Genomic DNA, 13382 nt, shown 5'->3' with positions numbered 1-13382 from the left:
ACGGTATTTCTTTCACTGTAACCATGGCAGAGTGAGAACCACTCAGTTAATCCAACTACGTCACTGTGGGAGTATCACCCAAAGAACTAATAAAAAGTGCTCAGATAACCACACTGAATTACAACACAAGTCAGTTTTGTAAAAGGAGCAGAGACGTGATTTAAACCAGACACTATTAAAACATTACTCGGATAAAGGCACAGACCAAATTGAACTTGCTGTTAAAAGAAGCCGTTTATTAATCACACACACACACTTGTAAACCAACCAGTACAGGCTGGTAAAAGCAGCCGAAAGTCAAAACTGCAGGGGTGGGGGAGAGAGAGAAAGGTTAAAAAGGGTCAAAATAAATAAAAAAATCACTAAAGCCCAAAGGGCTGGTGAAGCTATATCACTCAAACACACTGCGAAAAGCTTAGTACACACGACATATAAACACAACTGGATGCAGTGAGTGGATGGAAGGATGGCCAAGAGCCCTACAGATTCTCCTCAACAGCACAACCGCTGTCGCCTCCAACCTGGGGCCTGTTTCACCAAATCTAGATAGCAGATTAAGCTGGGATTTATCAAATATCCTGGATGAATTTATCTTTGCTTAAGTTAGCCATGAATCGGTTTCATGAAAGCTGAGTTATCTCACCAGATTAATTTAGCCAGTTAACCTGGATATGTTTATCCATGACTCGGTTTCATGAAAGCAAAGGTACACTAGTTACCATGGAAATTTTGCTGTGAGGTAACTGCCAGGTTTAACTAATCCTATTGCCTTTACTGTTCATTAAACAGTCAATCTGATCACAAACCAATGAGTTTTTCCACACTTATTCAATTCTTATATGTTTTTGTTGCCTTATTTTTATTAGTCTGCATTGCCATTAAAGGACTACTTAAGCCCTATATACTGTACTTCATTATACATGAAATAACGAAAATATATAGGCTTCACAACCTCATCATGACAGCTTGTGAGCTTGTAGATCGGCTATTTTCACTATATTTTTTTTTGAAGAATTAAAAAAAAATCTATTAAACATTGTGACCATTATATTTTTTTATACTAATCATTTGTGAAGTCAGACTATGATAGACCATAGTTTATCGCTTATGGGTGATATATTTTGCTAGGCCTAGGCCTATTTGTATTATATATAACTGCATGCCACAATCACTGGAGAATACACAGTCATTTACCAGTGAGATCTTAGTTTCTTGATCTTAGTTATTGGATTACTTTTGTTCATTTGGATTGATTTATGAACATGGATGGCTAATGGAGGCAAATGGATGCGTGCGTGTACAGTGAGTACAATATTGAGCGTCGCGGAGATGTCACTTGAATTGGATTACTGTGCACGTCGGAGTGATCTATTCAAATAGATTTATACATAACTAAGCTTGATCTTCAGAGCTTGATCGTTTGCCCTTTTATTTTATTTTCAAATCATGCAATTCAATGTAATTTAGGAAACATAATAGTTTAATCTGAACCTCTTAAACCCTCAATTAGTCAAACGCCACTGTACTATGCTCTTTTTTTTCACTTTTAGGCCTACAGTAAACCTACAGCCAATCTAGCCAATCTACATGCTCACAACTCGTCGCAACACGACAGATGTAAGCTTGTACATCGGCTATTGTTGGTGAATGTTTCAGAATAGGTTTGCTAGGGTTCAAGTGGTTAAGGAGAATCAAATAGGCCTAGGTTTATTATGTATTTTTTGTAAAAAAAGAAAATACTTTACTAAATGCTACTGATTGTTATAAAACATATTAATATTATGCTTTCAGTTTTAAGAATTATGTTATTATATTTTTATATGACGATTTCATTATGAAGTTTAAGTTAAGGGTAGTGATTAAGCAGTAGCCAATATTCTAGCTGGTACTTTCAGTACTAACATTCAGTCTATCCATTATTGCGAGTATTCCCTCTATCTTTTATTACAGCAGCAGTATTTCTTTTAGATGCTTATACTTCCTCGTAAGTGCTTATTCTCCATTTAGGGGATCAGTAAATCTATGCATGGTCTACTGGGTAGAGATGCACCGATTAATCGGCCGCCGATTAAAAAAGACGGTTTTAGGTCCAACCCGCTGGATCGGTGCTCGGCCGGTCACCGTCATAAATTCCGATTTTATGCCGGTCAAATTGAAACTGTGTTGGCACTGCGCAGCAACAGCATGATGATCAAAGTCGTGTGAGTCGACTCAGTAAACATTAGCAAGAGAAGCCCACAGATGGTGCTGATTACCATTGAAATATAAGGATACATAATTATATTGAATATCTATATAATATGGAATATGAATGCTGCGCGCATAGTCAATGTAGTGACTGTCGGTTCGTCAATCACGGGGAAAGTAAAGGCAGTAAGTGCGTCACCAGGCTTCTCATACGGTCCATGCAAAATATGTTGTAGACTACAGAAATAAATAGCTAGATAAACATCCCTTTTATTGTAGCCAGTTGCAAGGAAAAATCACCCCCTGACTCTCTTTGCATTATGCTGTTGAAAAGACAACTTTGGCATGGACGGGTGGTGTGTGTGTGTCTGTGTATCATGTGTGTGTCAGTGTGTGTGTGTGTGTGTGTGTGTGTGTGTGTGTGTGTGTGTGTGTGTGTGTGTGTGTGTGTGTGTGTGTGTGTGTGTGTGTGTGTGTGCATGCGATGCGATGCGTGTGCGCGTGTGTGCATCATAGTAGGGGGTACTAAGTGAAAAATCGTTACGCGGCGGATAAAAGCATGAAATTTGATACAGATGTCCCTTGGGTCATCCTAAAACATCCTAGAAGGGGTGCCCAAAAAAATCTTAAACAGGAAGTGAGTTATGGACAAAATCCAAAATGGCCACCTAAACTGTTGACCGTTGACTCAAAAGACACCAAAAGAATCTCCAAAAAGCATAAAATGTGGCACACATGTCCTTTGGGTCATCCTAAGACATCCTAGAAGGGGTGCCCAAAAAAATCTGAAACAGGAAGTGAGTTATTGACCAAATTGAAAATGGCCGCCTAGTGTTGTCGATTGACTCAAAAGACAACTAAAGAATCTCCAAAAAGTATAAAATGTGTCACACATGTCCCTTGGGTCATCCTAAGACATCCTAGAAGGGGTGCCCAAAAAAGTCTTCAACAGGAAGTGAGTTATTGACTAAATTGAAAATGGCCGCCTACAGTGTTGGCGATTGACTCAAAAAGCCTATAGAATCTCCAAAAAGTATACAATTTGGCACATATGTCCCTTGGGTCATCCTAACACATCCTAGAAGGGGTGCCAAAAATAATCTGAAACAGGAAGTGAGTTATTGACTAAATTGAAAATGGCCGCCTACAGTGTTGAAAGATGATGCAAGATACCTACAGAATCTCATAAAAGCATGAAATGTGGTACAAATGTCCCTTGGGTGATCTGAACGCATTCTACAAGGGGTGCCCAAAAAGGTTTTACACAGGAAGTGACCGCCTAAAAGCAGTTGACACAAAAGAAAACATAAGGGGACGTCATAAAAGTGTATAATTTGGTACGTACATTGAGTGCTTCTTAATATATCCTAGAAGGGGTTATTTATTTGTTTGCTTGTTTATTAAACTTTTTAGGAAGGGACCATGTTGAAGAAATTCTAAATGGCTGTTTAAACAGTTGACCATGGCAGTCTGCATATTATGCAGACTCAATACGACAGGTTATGCAGTGCATAACTTGCCGTATTTTGTAGTCTACCTTCTGTTTTCATTTCTACATCACTTATTTATTTTACTTTCTGCATAATTTTTTTATTGTACTCTTTGAATCTTCTTTATTTATCTAACTCTCTGCATATTCTCATTTATTTTACTCTGCATCTTATCTTACTCTGCATATTCTTATTTTACTCTCTGCATCTTATTTATTTTGCACTCTACATCTTCTTGCTTGTTTTACACTCTATCTTCTCATGTATTTTCTTCTTGATCATTACTGTTTTTTTGTGATTAGTGTTTAGTAACTACATGTATTCATGTGTGCCATTTCGCAATTACCAGCACATTGGCATAATGCTCTGCAAGGTAACCCAGCATCTACACTTTCTCGAACAGAAGGGCTCAGCTTTGCAGCCACACTTGAGTTCTCTACAAACTTAAGCAGCCTCTGGCAAGAGTGTCCATAAAGGTGTCCACGAATCAGCGACTTTAATTTATTTGTCAGGAGATGGTAGAGATTGCATAGCTTTCAGGCTTCTGGACCAAATGCTAGATTGGCTGCTCGATTTGAATATTGTAGCAGTGCAGCCCGTGTGGGAGGAGTGTTTTCCATTGAGAGACTATTCAAACTTTTTTTGGCACCCCTTAGGATGCATTCAGATCACCCAAGGGACATTTGTACCAAATTTCATGCTTTTATGAGATAATTTTTTATGAGTGTCTTTTGCATCATCTGTCAAGACTGTACACAGCCATTTTCAATTTAGCCAATAACTCACTTCCTGTTTCAGATAATTTCAGGCACCCCTTCTAGGATGTCTTAGGATGACCCAAGGGACATGTATGCCATTATGAGATTCTTTAGTTGTCTTTTGAGTCAATCGACAACACTGTAGCCAGTCATTTTCAATTTTGTCAATGACTCACTTCCTGTTTAAGATTTTTTTGGGCACCCCTTCTGGGATGTCTTGGGATGACCCAAGGGACATGTATGCCATTATGAGATTCTTTAGTTGTCTTTTGAGTCAATCGACAACACTGTAGCCGGTCATTTTCAATTTTGTCAATAACTCAGTTCCTGCTTAAGATTTCTTTGGGCACCCCTTCTAGGATGTCTTAGGATGACCAAAAAGACATGTGTGCCAAATTGTATGCTTTTATGAGATTCTTTAGTTGTCTTTTGAGTCAATCGACAACACTAGGCGGCCATTTTCAATTTAGTCAATAACTCACTTCCTGTTTCAGATTCCTTTGGGCACCCCTTCTAGGATGTCTTAGGATGACCCAAGGGACATATGTGCCAAATTGTATGCTTTTTGGAGATTCTTTTGGTGTCTTTTGAGTCAACGGTCAACAGTTTAGGTGGCCATTTTGAATTTTGTCCATAAGTCACTTCCTGTTTAAGATTTTTTTGGGCACCCCTTCTAGGATGTTTTAGGATGACCCAAGGGACATCTGTATCAAATTTCATGCTTTTATCCGCCGCGTAACGATTTGGCCATTTTTTGTGCTTAGTACCCCCTACTATCATGGTGTGCATGCGATGCGATGCGTGTGCGCGCACTTCTCTCATACAGACAGTAGCTGCTCATTCCTCCTACCTGCAGGGTTGCCTCTTATTCCAAATAAATTACTAGGCGCCATCTGAAAAGTCCTTAATGCAGTAAGCAGCTTCCAACTCTAAAAGACGTTGTGATCATGATATCAGCCATCGACACTGCTGGTTTAATGTATGTGCCTATACAGACGTCTTCTCATCTATCCAGCTGTAGCCTATTAAAGCTCGTTAAGAGACTCGTCCGAAAGTTTAACAAAGTCCACTGAGCAACAGAGTAGTGTAACATTTTTAGTCAGAGGTTAAAACAAGCCAAAACAGTGACATAAGGTGAGCTGAGAGAGATGAAGCAGGGACCCCCTTCTATATTGTATGAAATTGAACTTTTTTTTTAACTTGGTCTGCTCTTTTTTCCCCTCTACACCTATATACCTCTTTGCCAAAAATAGCAGATCTACAAGCTCGTGAGCTTGTTGATCTGCTATTTTTGGCTTTAGTCCTCCTCAGAAATGGGATGCTAGTGGTTAATGTAAAACATATCATATCACACAAAGATTTGGCGTCCCCCCCTGTAGTAACTCTGAGGACCCCCTTGGGGTCCCGGACCCCCTGTTGAAGACCCCTGGACTAGAGTGACATAAGGTAAATTTCTCACCTTGAAAACAATTAAATGCAGACATGTCCTGCTATGTGTCTGAATGGGAAAACCTTATTTATTTATGTTTGCTTTTAGTTCAAATAAGAAAATAATTTTGCATTAAGATAAGATTTTGTTAGTTAAAAAAGATTACCATTTTTAATAAATAATAATTTCAATAACAGAAAAAGGGGCAAAAGCACTAAGCAGCACTGGCTATGGATCTACGTCTATGAAACCAAACACAACAACAGTTACTGTAGCCCAGACAATGTACTACTGTATATGCACACGTTTAGCAGATGCTCTTATCCAGAGTGACTAAGCAAGGTAAACATCAAATGTAGAGACAGTACAATAATCTGTACAGGGAAACTATAGGATAGCAGAACAAATGAACCTAGCATCTGTCTAAATAACATTTTGACCTTATGGTCCAGAAAAAACAAGCCTATGAAACAAAAACATGAGAACAAATGACCAGGGTTAGCCGCAAGCAACTCTCAGATTCTATGTTTAATATCTGGCATCTAGAGTTGCAATGCCAACCCTTGACAGCCCATACATGCAAATGGAAAAGTCAGATCTGATTGTATTAAACAAGGTTAAACTCACCAACATTGCAGCTGTACGGAAAGCTTGAATTATCCTCTTTCTATCTGCAAAGTTTGTTTCATAAAAATCCACCATATCCATAGACATGTTATGAGCTACTTTCTGTCAATACATTCTGGGAAGGTGATTAAGCGTTTTCTAACCCGCACAACATGTATTGACAAAGCAGCTCATCACATGTCTCTACGGTGGATTTTTATGAAACAAACACTTTGCAGATAGAAAGAGGATAATTCCAGCTTTCCGTACAGCTACAATGTTGGTGAGTTTAACGCAGTTTAATACAATCAGATCAGACGAAGTTTGAACCTAAAATCTGGCCTACCAACAGCTTCTTGGCAGTTTGTCATCAGTACTGATCCAGAGAGGGGGAGGCCTGAGGACCATAGGATCAACTAACAGTGGCCTACATTAAAAAGGTTCTAAAGCAAACGCAACAATCAGTTGCCTACCTTGCTCAGACTAGCCAGTGACAAACAAACAGCCAAAGCAGGTTGAAGGGAGTGGATACCATGCTTTATAGGGGAAGAGGTGATCAGTGAACTGATCACACCTGAGTGTTATTGGGGGCGTGGACATGAACCCTGAATGGAGATAGGTCTCCTGTTACATAACCATTCACCTTATTATTTATATTAGATATTTTACTCTACTCATCATAGGAATATTTGACATATCTGATATGAAAATTACTAATACATGTTATAAAAAAATAAAACGTTCGTTCATAGAAAGATATTGCCGAGACAGAGAATGTCCACTCAGAGTTAGACGTTAAAAGGATGCAAAAACAAGTGTGGATATGAAGGAAAATACCAATATATTTAAACCATATTTTAATGTAGTGTAATTTGCTGCTGAGTGACACATATGCACAGATAGTACCTACATTATGCCCCTATATTATTTCAAAGCTGCACTGGAGAGAGTTCTCACACTTCAAGTCCTTCGGCGGCCCCAAGTGGCAGTGTGAGGTAACTGTTTTGATATGGTCTCTACTTTTACAGTATGTTCATAATGTAAGTGTATTTTGATGCCGATACTTTTGTACTTTTACTCAAGTATAATTGTGAAGGCAGGATACATAAGTAAATTGAAATAGTACATAATATGTAACCTTATGGTGATACAATTTTTCACATTTGAAGTTTACACTAGCCTACTCTCCTTTGGGCTCTTCTTACCATACCTTAGTCTCACGATGACAGCTGCGTTTTTGCCGTCTTAAATAAGTTTTCATGTGGACAGAGATATGTTTTAAAACGTGGCCGTGTAGACGCAGATATTTTCAAAAACAAAAACAAAAAATATGTGTACCGTGTACGTGTGGTCTATTAAAGCCTAAATAGTCTGTCTGTCTCCCTTCTGTTGTTTGTCCTATCCACTAGGTGGAGATAGGTAGATCTCCGACTGTAAAGCCCTTGACCCTGGTTGTCTGTTATGTTTTCAGTCAAACCCACAGACATCCACTGCACATGATTACATCAGGTGAGGATAGAGGATACAAGACAAGACATACAGCTAGAAGTAATGTTTGCAAATAGCTGCCTTAATTCTTTCATTGTTCCACTGGCATACCTTACATCATACCACCTACTCATGGTCTGAGACTTTCTCATCAACTTGTTCACCTTAACGGAAACCACAAGTCTTGAAACTAACACATTAGTGGGGCAGTGTGAATGACCACAGGATTGACCCTGACAGCATATCAATGGTATACGTGTGTTACCTGTTTATTAAGCTACTATTTAAGCTCCCTAGTTTGGGAACAGACCTCATGAGACAAAATATCTCATCCATATGTATGTGTGTACCATACATAGAACTGGATAGAGCTCTCTCATCATTATTCTACTGTAAGTATTTGTCTCATCGGCAAGAACTGCACGTGATGGTGAAGAAAGAGAACTTAGAAAGACACTAGCGGACAAACCACACGTCATGTGACTAGACATTTCCAGCAGACAGAGAACTGAGAAAAATAAATAAACTAAGGAACTGAAATTGCAACCATCGCCATATAAAAATATCAAGTCAAGTGCAATCATCAGTATGTTTATCATAAATAATGTTTTTATTGTTTGATGTGCATTACACTTTTTCATAATTATACATAAACTATTGACTTAAATAAATGGCATTCCCTCCTGCTCTCAGATGTTTAACATTTTTGTGGTCAAGAAAAATGAACCGACGGGATCAAAGAAGAGTTTAAATCACTTTTTTAGTCAGCCTGTGGCCAGCCTGGTACATCTATGCAGTAGAATAACGTACCAGATTGAACTCAGTTAAATCCAGTACATTTTATCTCTGATAAATACAGTGTGAATAATCTCTGAGTAATGAACAGCATTAATGATGGCAAAGCTTCTGAAAAGCGCTCCACAAATAAACAATGGATAAACTGATTGTGAGGCTATAATCACTCATTTTGCTGAACCCCCTCAAGGGCCCCTGGGGGTCCCCGGACCACACTTTGAGAACCACTGAGTTAGACCACAGAGGGTCAAAATAAGGCCTGAGGGCCCTGGACCCCCCGGCCCCTGGACCATCTCAATCTGGCCCTGGACGTCCTCAAAGGAAAATAAAAGAAAACAAGTCATGCTTTGAGTTCATATTTAACATGTAATGGTGTCTCATCAGTGAGCTATGAATCAGAAAACTGGCCAAATATAAATCTGAAATCTGAAAATTGAGGTGAAACATTTAATTTAATTAATATTTTAATTTTAACCTCAGAGTACACCAGAGTGACACATACAGCTCCTAAAAAAGAAATACATAAGATATAGTTCAAGTTTTAATTTACGGACCTTTGCTCACTTTATAGAAGTCAGTAAGGCCTTCTGGAAGAAAACACATGAGTTAGACACACACCACAAACATGTCAACAGGATGTTACAGAGCTGTATGCTTTCTATACCGACGGTCAGATGGTTTTGTGGTTTTACTGAGAAACACGCTGAGTGGAGGCTTGACTGACGTCAAACTATTTTAAAGAGGAAGATGTTTAATCCACCGTCAGAGACAGTGTAGTAGAGACAGACAGTAGCACAGCTGAGAGAGAGACAGTGTAGGAGAGACAGTGTAGTAGAGACAGACAGTAGGACAGCTGAGAGACAGACAGTGTAGTAGAGACAGACAGTAGGACAGCTGAGAGACAGACAGTGTAGTAGAGACAGACAGTAGGTTTGTGTGCTGAACAACAACATGGAGAAACACGTACAGATGCTGTTGTTTTTCTGTGGTGTTTTTATGACCTCTGTCCACACTCTGAAATGGACCAATGTACCTGTGGAACTGGGACAAGACACCATCCTCAACTGTTCTCTGGATAAAGGTGCAGTCGCCTGGCACATGAAGCTACCAGGAGGAGGTTCTGTTCCCATCCTGAAATCGTTCAATAAAAATGTCGAGGACCCTGTCTATTTCGATCAGACTTTCAAAGGCAGGTACTCTGTGAAGCTGGGGCACCGTCTGTTCATTCACAAGGTGACTGTGGAAGAGATGACATTTTACTACTGCACTGCTAGACTAAATGAAACTACCCTTGAAATCGTCCATCTCGTCTCTGGTAAGAATGACAAGCTTCCTGACTTTTGAAAGTTTAGAATTTGAAACATTAAATATGTTTAACTAGTTAGTACTTCTAAAAGTCAGCTAAATCCGGCAAACTTCACTTCTGATTACGGTAATACAGTGTGAAGAATCGCAAAAAAATAACAGGACCAGTATTCTCTCCCTCTCTCTCTCTCTCTCTCTCTCTCTCTCTCTCTCTCTCTCTCTCTCTCTCTCTCTCTCTCTCTCTCTCTCTCAGCTACCAAGCTGCCAACCAATCAGACCGTTGTTTGGCCGTTGGTGTCTCTGGTTGTCAACTTCATTCTGATCACAGCACTAGCAGGTCTGTACAACATATACAAGGTCAAAGGTCATGAGTAGGGTTCAGATAATTAAACCTGTTAAATGTGGATTAACGTTACAAATCTGTTTTTTAAATTGTTATTTAAAAAAAACAGTATTTTCTCTCAAATGTACTATTTTAACACTTCTGGTGTACGCCAACAGGGGTGCTATAGTTAGAGTTAGAGATGAAGAGTTCTAATAATAATTAATTTACTCTAATAGTTGAACTTCTGTCTAAACAGTTCTACTTCAAAATGTCCCAGAAATATATTTCTACTGCTACTGAAATGTTTCTGGTCTAGGATGTGAATATTATTAATGTTCATATTAATGACTATAATATAAATGTGATCAACAGTCACATTAATCAGATTATTAATTTTTATTAGGCAAAATAATGTAAAACAACACAGTTACATTTATAATGCTTTTGTCTAAAAGGTCCGGCCAAAAAAGTCCTTGCGGACTTGTTTCCGTTGGGGTCCTTGAATTAATTTCATAGACATATATAGTAGCAACCAAACAGTTCAAAAATCAACATGAAAATACAGATAATACAGAAAAAATACCACTATGTACAAAAAAGAAAGCATGAAAAAATACAAAATAATATATGTACAAAAAAAGGGGGGGGAAGCATGGAATAATAAAAATGATATACAAAAAAAGCATGAGGAAATATGTTAAAAAAAAAAAAGAGGAGGGGGGGGGTCGTCTGTCTACAGGGGAACTGCTACTAGCTCCTCTTTCGGCCTCCAGAAAGATGAGTTTTTAGGGCTGTTTTGAATGAGCCCAGCGAACTGCATTTTTTGAGGGATGGGGTTAGACTATTCCATTCCTTGGTGGCTGTGCTATAGAAGGAGAATTTGCCCATGTTTGTTTTATGGGTGGGTGGTACCAGATTGTTGTTTACGCTCCCTCTAGTTTCGTGGCTGTGGGTGTCACTAACATTTTCGAGGTATTTATACAGATATGCGGGTATTGGGGGCATTTCGGGCAAATCTGCATTTACAATTTTGAAGACCAGACCCATTTTTTGTTGTTTAACCCTGTCTTCCACCCTGAGCCAGCCTAGGCTGGCAAAGTGAGTGGGAGAGAGGTGGGTCATGGGCCCCAGTCCGAGAAGTAGTCGGATCAGTTTGTTTTGGGAGGTTTGAAGCTTAGTCTTCAGTGACACTGAGGTGTTGGAGTACCAAGAGGAGCTAGCATAGTCAAAAGGGGCTGAATCAGGGCCCCTGAGAGGGTCCTGAGGGCCTGAGGGTTGACAAAAGAGGAAACTCTGCCCATAAATCTGGTTCTCTGGTTTACTCCTTTGACCACCTTTGTTGCCATGCTTTCACCTGTCAGGTATTTGTCAAGAATACATCCCAAATAGGTAATCTCTTCTTTGCTAGTTATGATTGTGTCATCGACTTTGACCTTGAAGTCATTTACCTTCATTTTACTGAGGGAATGTTTGGTCCCAAATAGGATGGATTCAGTTTTCCCAAGGTGTAGAGACAGTTTGTGTGTGTTTTGTGTTTGAAGGTTTTTATTATTCAGTCAGATGTCACAACAGACCCAGTCACCCTGTGTCACCTGGAAACCCCTCCCCCACTGTGTCACCTGGAAACCCCTCCCCCACTGACGTTAGTACATACACATGTTATTACACTATAAGAACATACACATGTCTTATATATTATACTGTACTGTATAGTAATGTGTTATTAATGTTGTTCTCAGGCAGACTATGAGAACTGTCCTCCAGACTCCACCTACCAGACTCTCAATCCACACACCATGGATGACAACACAACCTACTCTACTGTTACACCTCAGGGCCGGCGCGCCCATCAGGCAGAGTAGGCAGTTGCATAGGGCGCCACTAGGGGGCGTCCCAAAAAAAGAAAAAGAAAACGGTGGTGCGGCGCTGTCAGACATAGGATAGGCTCCTGTCCTCTGAATTACTTTCTGTTTAAAAGAGACCGAGGTACTCTTATTTTTAAATGGGGGGGGGGGTGTGATCGCCAGGAAAAATATTGCCTAGGGCGCCAAATTGCCTAGCACCGGCCCTGTTACACCTACACACACACACACACACACACACACACACACACACACACACACACACACACACACACACACACACACACACACACACACACACACACACACACACACACACACACACACACACACACACAATTAACAACATTTTTAGAAAAAGTTTCACATGTGGTTTTGGCAACTGCATGCCATTCCCTGCCATTGCATTTTTAAGTTCACATGTTCAGGTCTTTTTAATGCATATTTTTGGATTTTTTTTTCACAGATTAACCAGATTTTCAGATCGCCTTTTCTAAATCCACGTCAGTGAAATGTTGATTTTGTTTCACTGTTGCTTGTTCGTGGTCTATGGGTATATGTTCCCTCAGCTTTATGTTCCCTCAGCCTTATGTTCCCTCAGCCTTATGTTCCCTCAGCCTTATGTTATCTCAGCATCATATTTGATCCGTTCAGGGGAACCCTGGTCCATTTTCATTTTAATATCAATGTATTGCTGTATTGAAATTTAGAACTATTTCCGAACAAATTTTCAAATATGGTGAAAATAGCAGATCTACAAGCTCTGGCCCTACTCCTGTTTTTTATATTATTATCGTGCATTCTTTTAAACCAGCTGTTTGAGTGTTGAATGTTTAATGAACCACAATGGAGACAAACCTTTGGCTTTTTTTGTGTCTCATCCATTTGGCGTTCTTAAAAATACTAAGAATGCACATTATTGAAATGTTGGTGTTATCTGATTACTGAAGGTTTCCAGAAGGGTTTATCTTATCTGTTATTGTTCTCTCTGATACACATGTCTGCAAACAGGATGTTTAGGCTTCAGTAAATAATATGAAGATACATTAAAGGTTTTAAAGATTTACTTTGGTTAAAATAAGTGTTAAATAGCTCTATATTCAGATAGTACTCATTGCTATAGAGTGTTTGTTCAGT

The sequence above is a fragment of the Gymnoscopelus braueri genome (assembly GCF_963280865.1).
Source record: "Gymnoscopelus braueri genome assembly, chromosome: 8".
Classification (NCBI taxonomy): domain Eukaryota; kingdom Metazoa; phylum Chordata; class Actinopteri; order Myctophiformes; family Myctophidae; genus Gymnoscopelus; species Gymnoscopelus braueri.
This window is presented reverse-complemented; position numbering follows the sequence as displayed.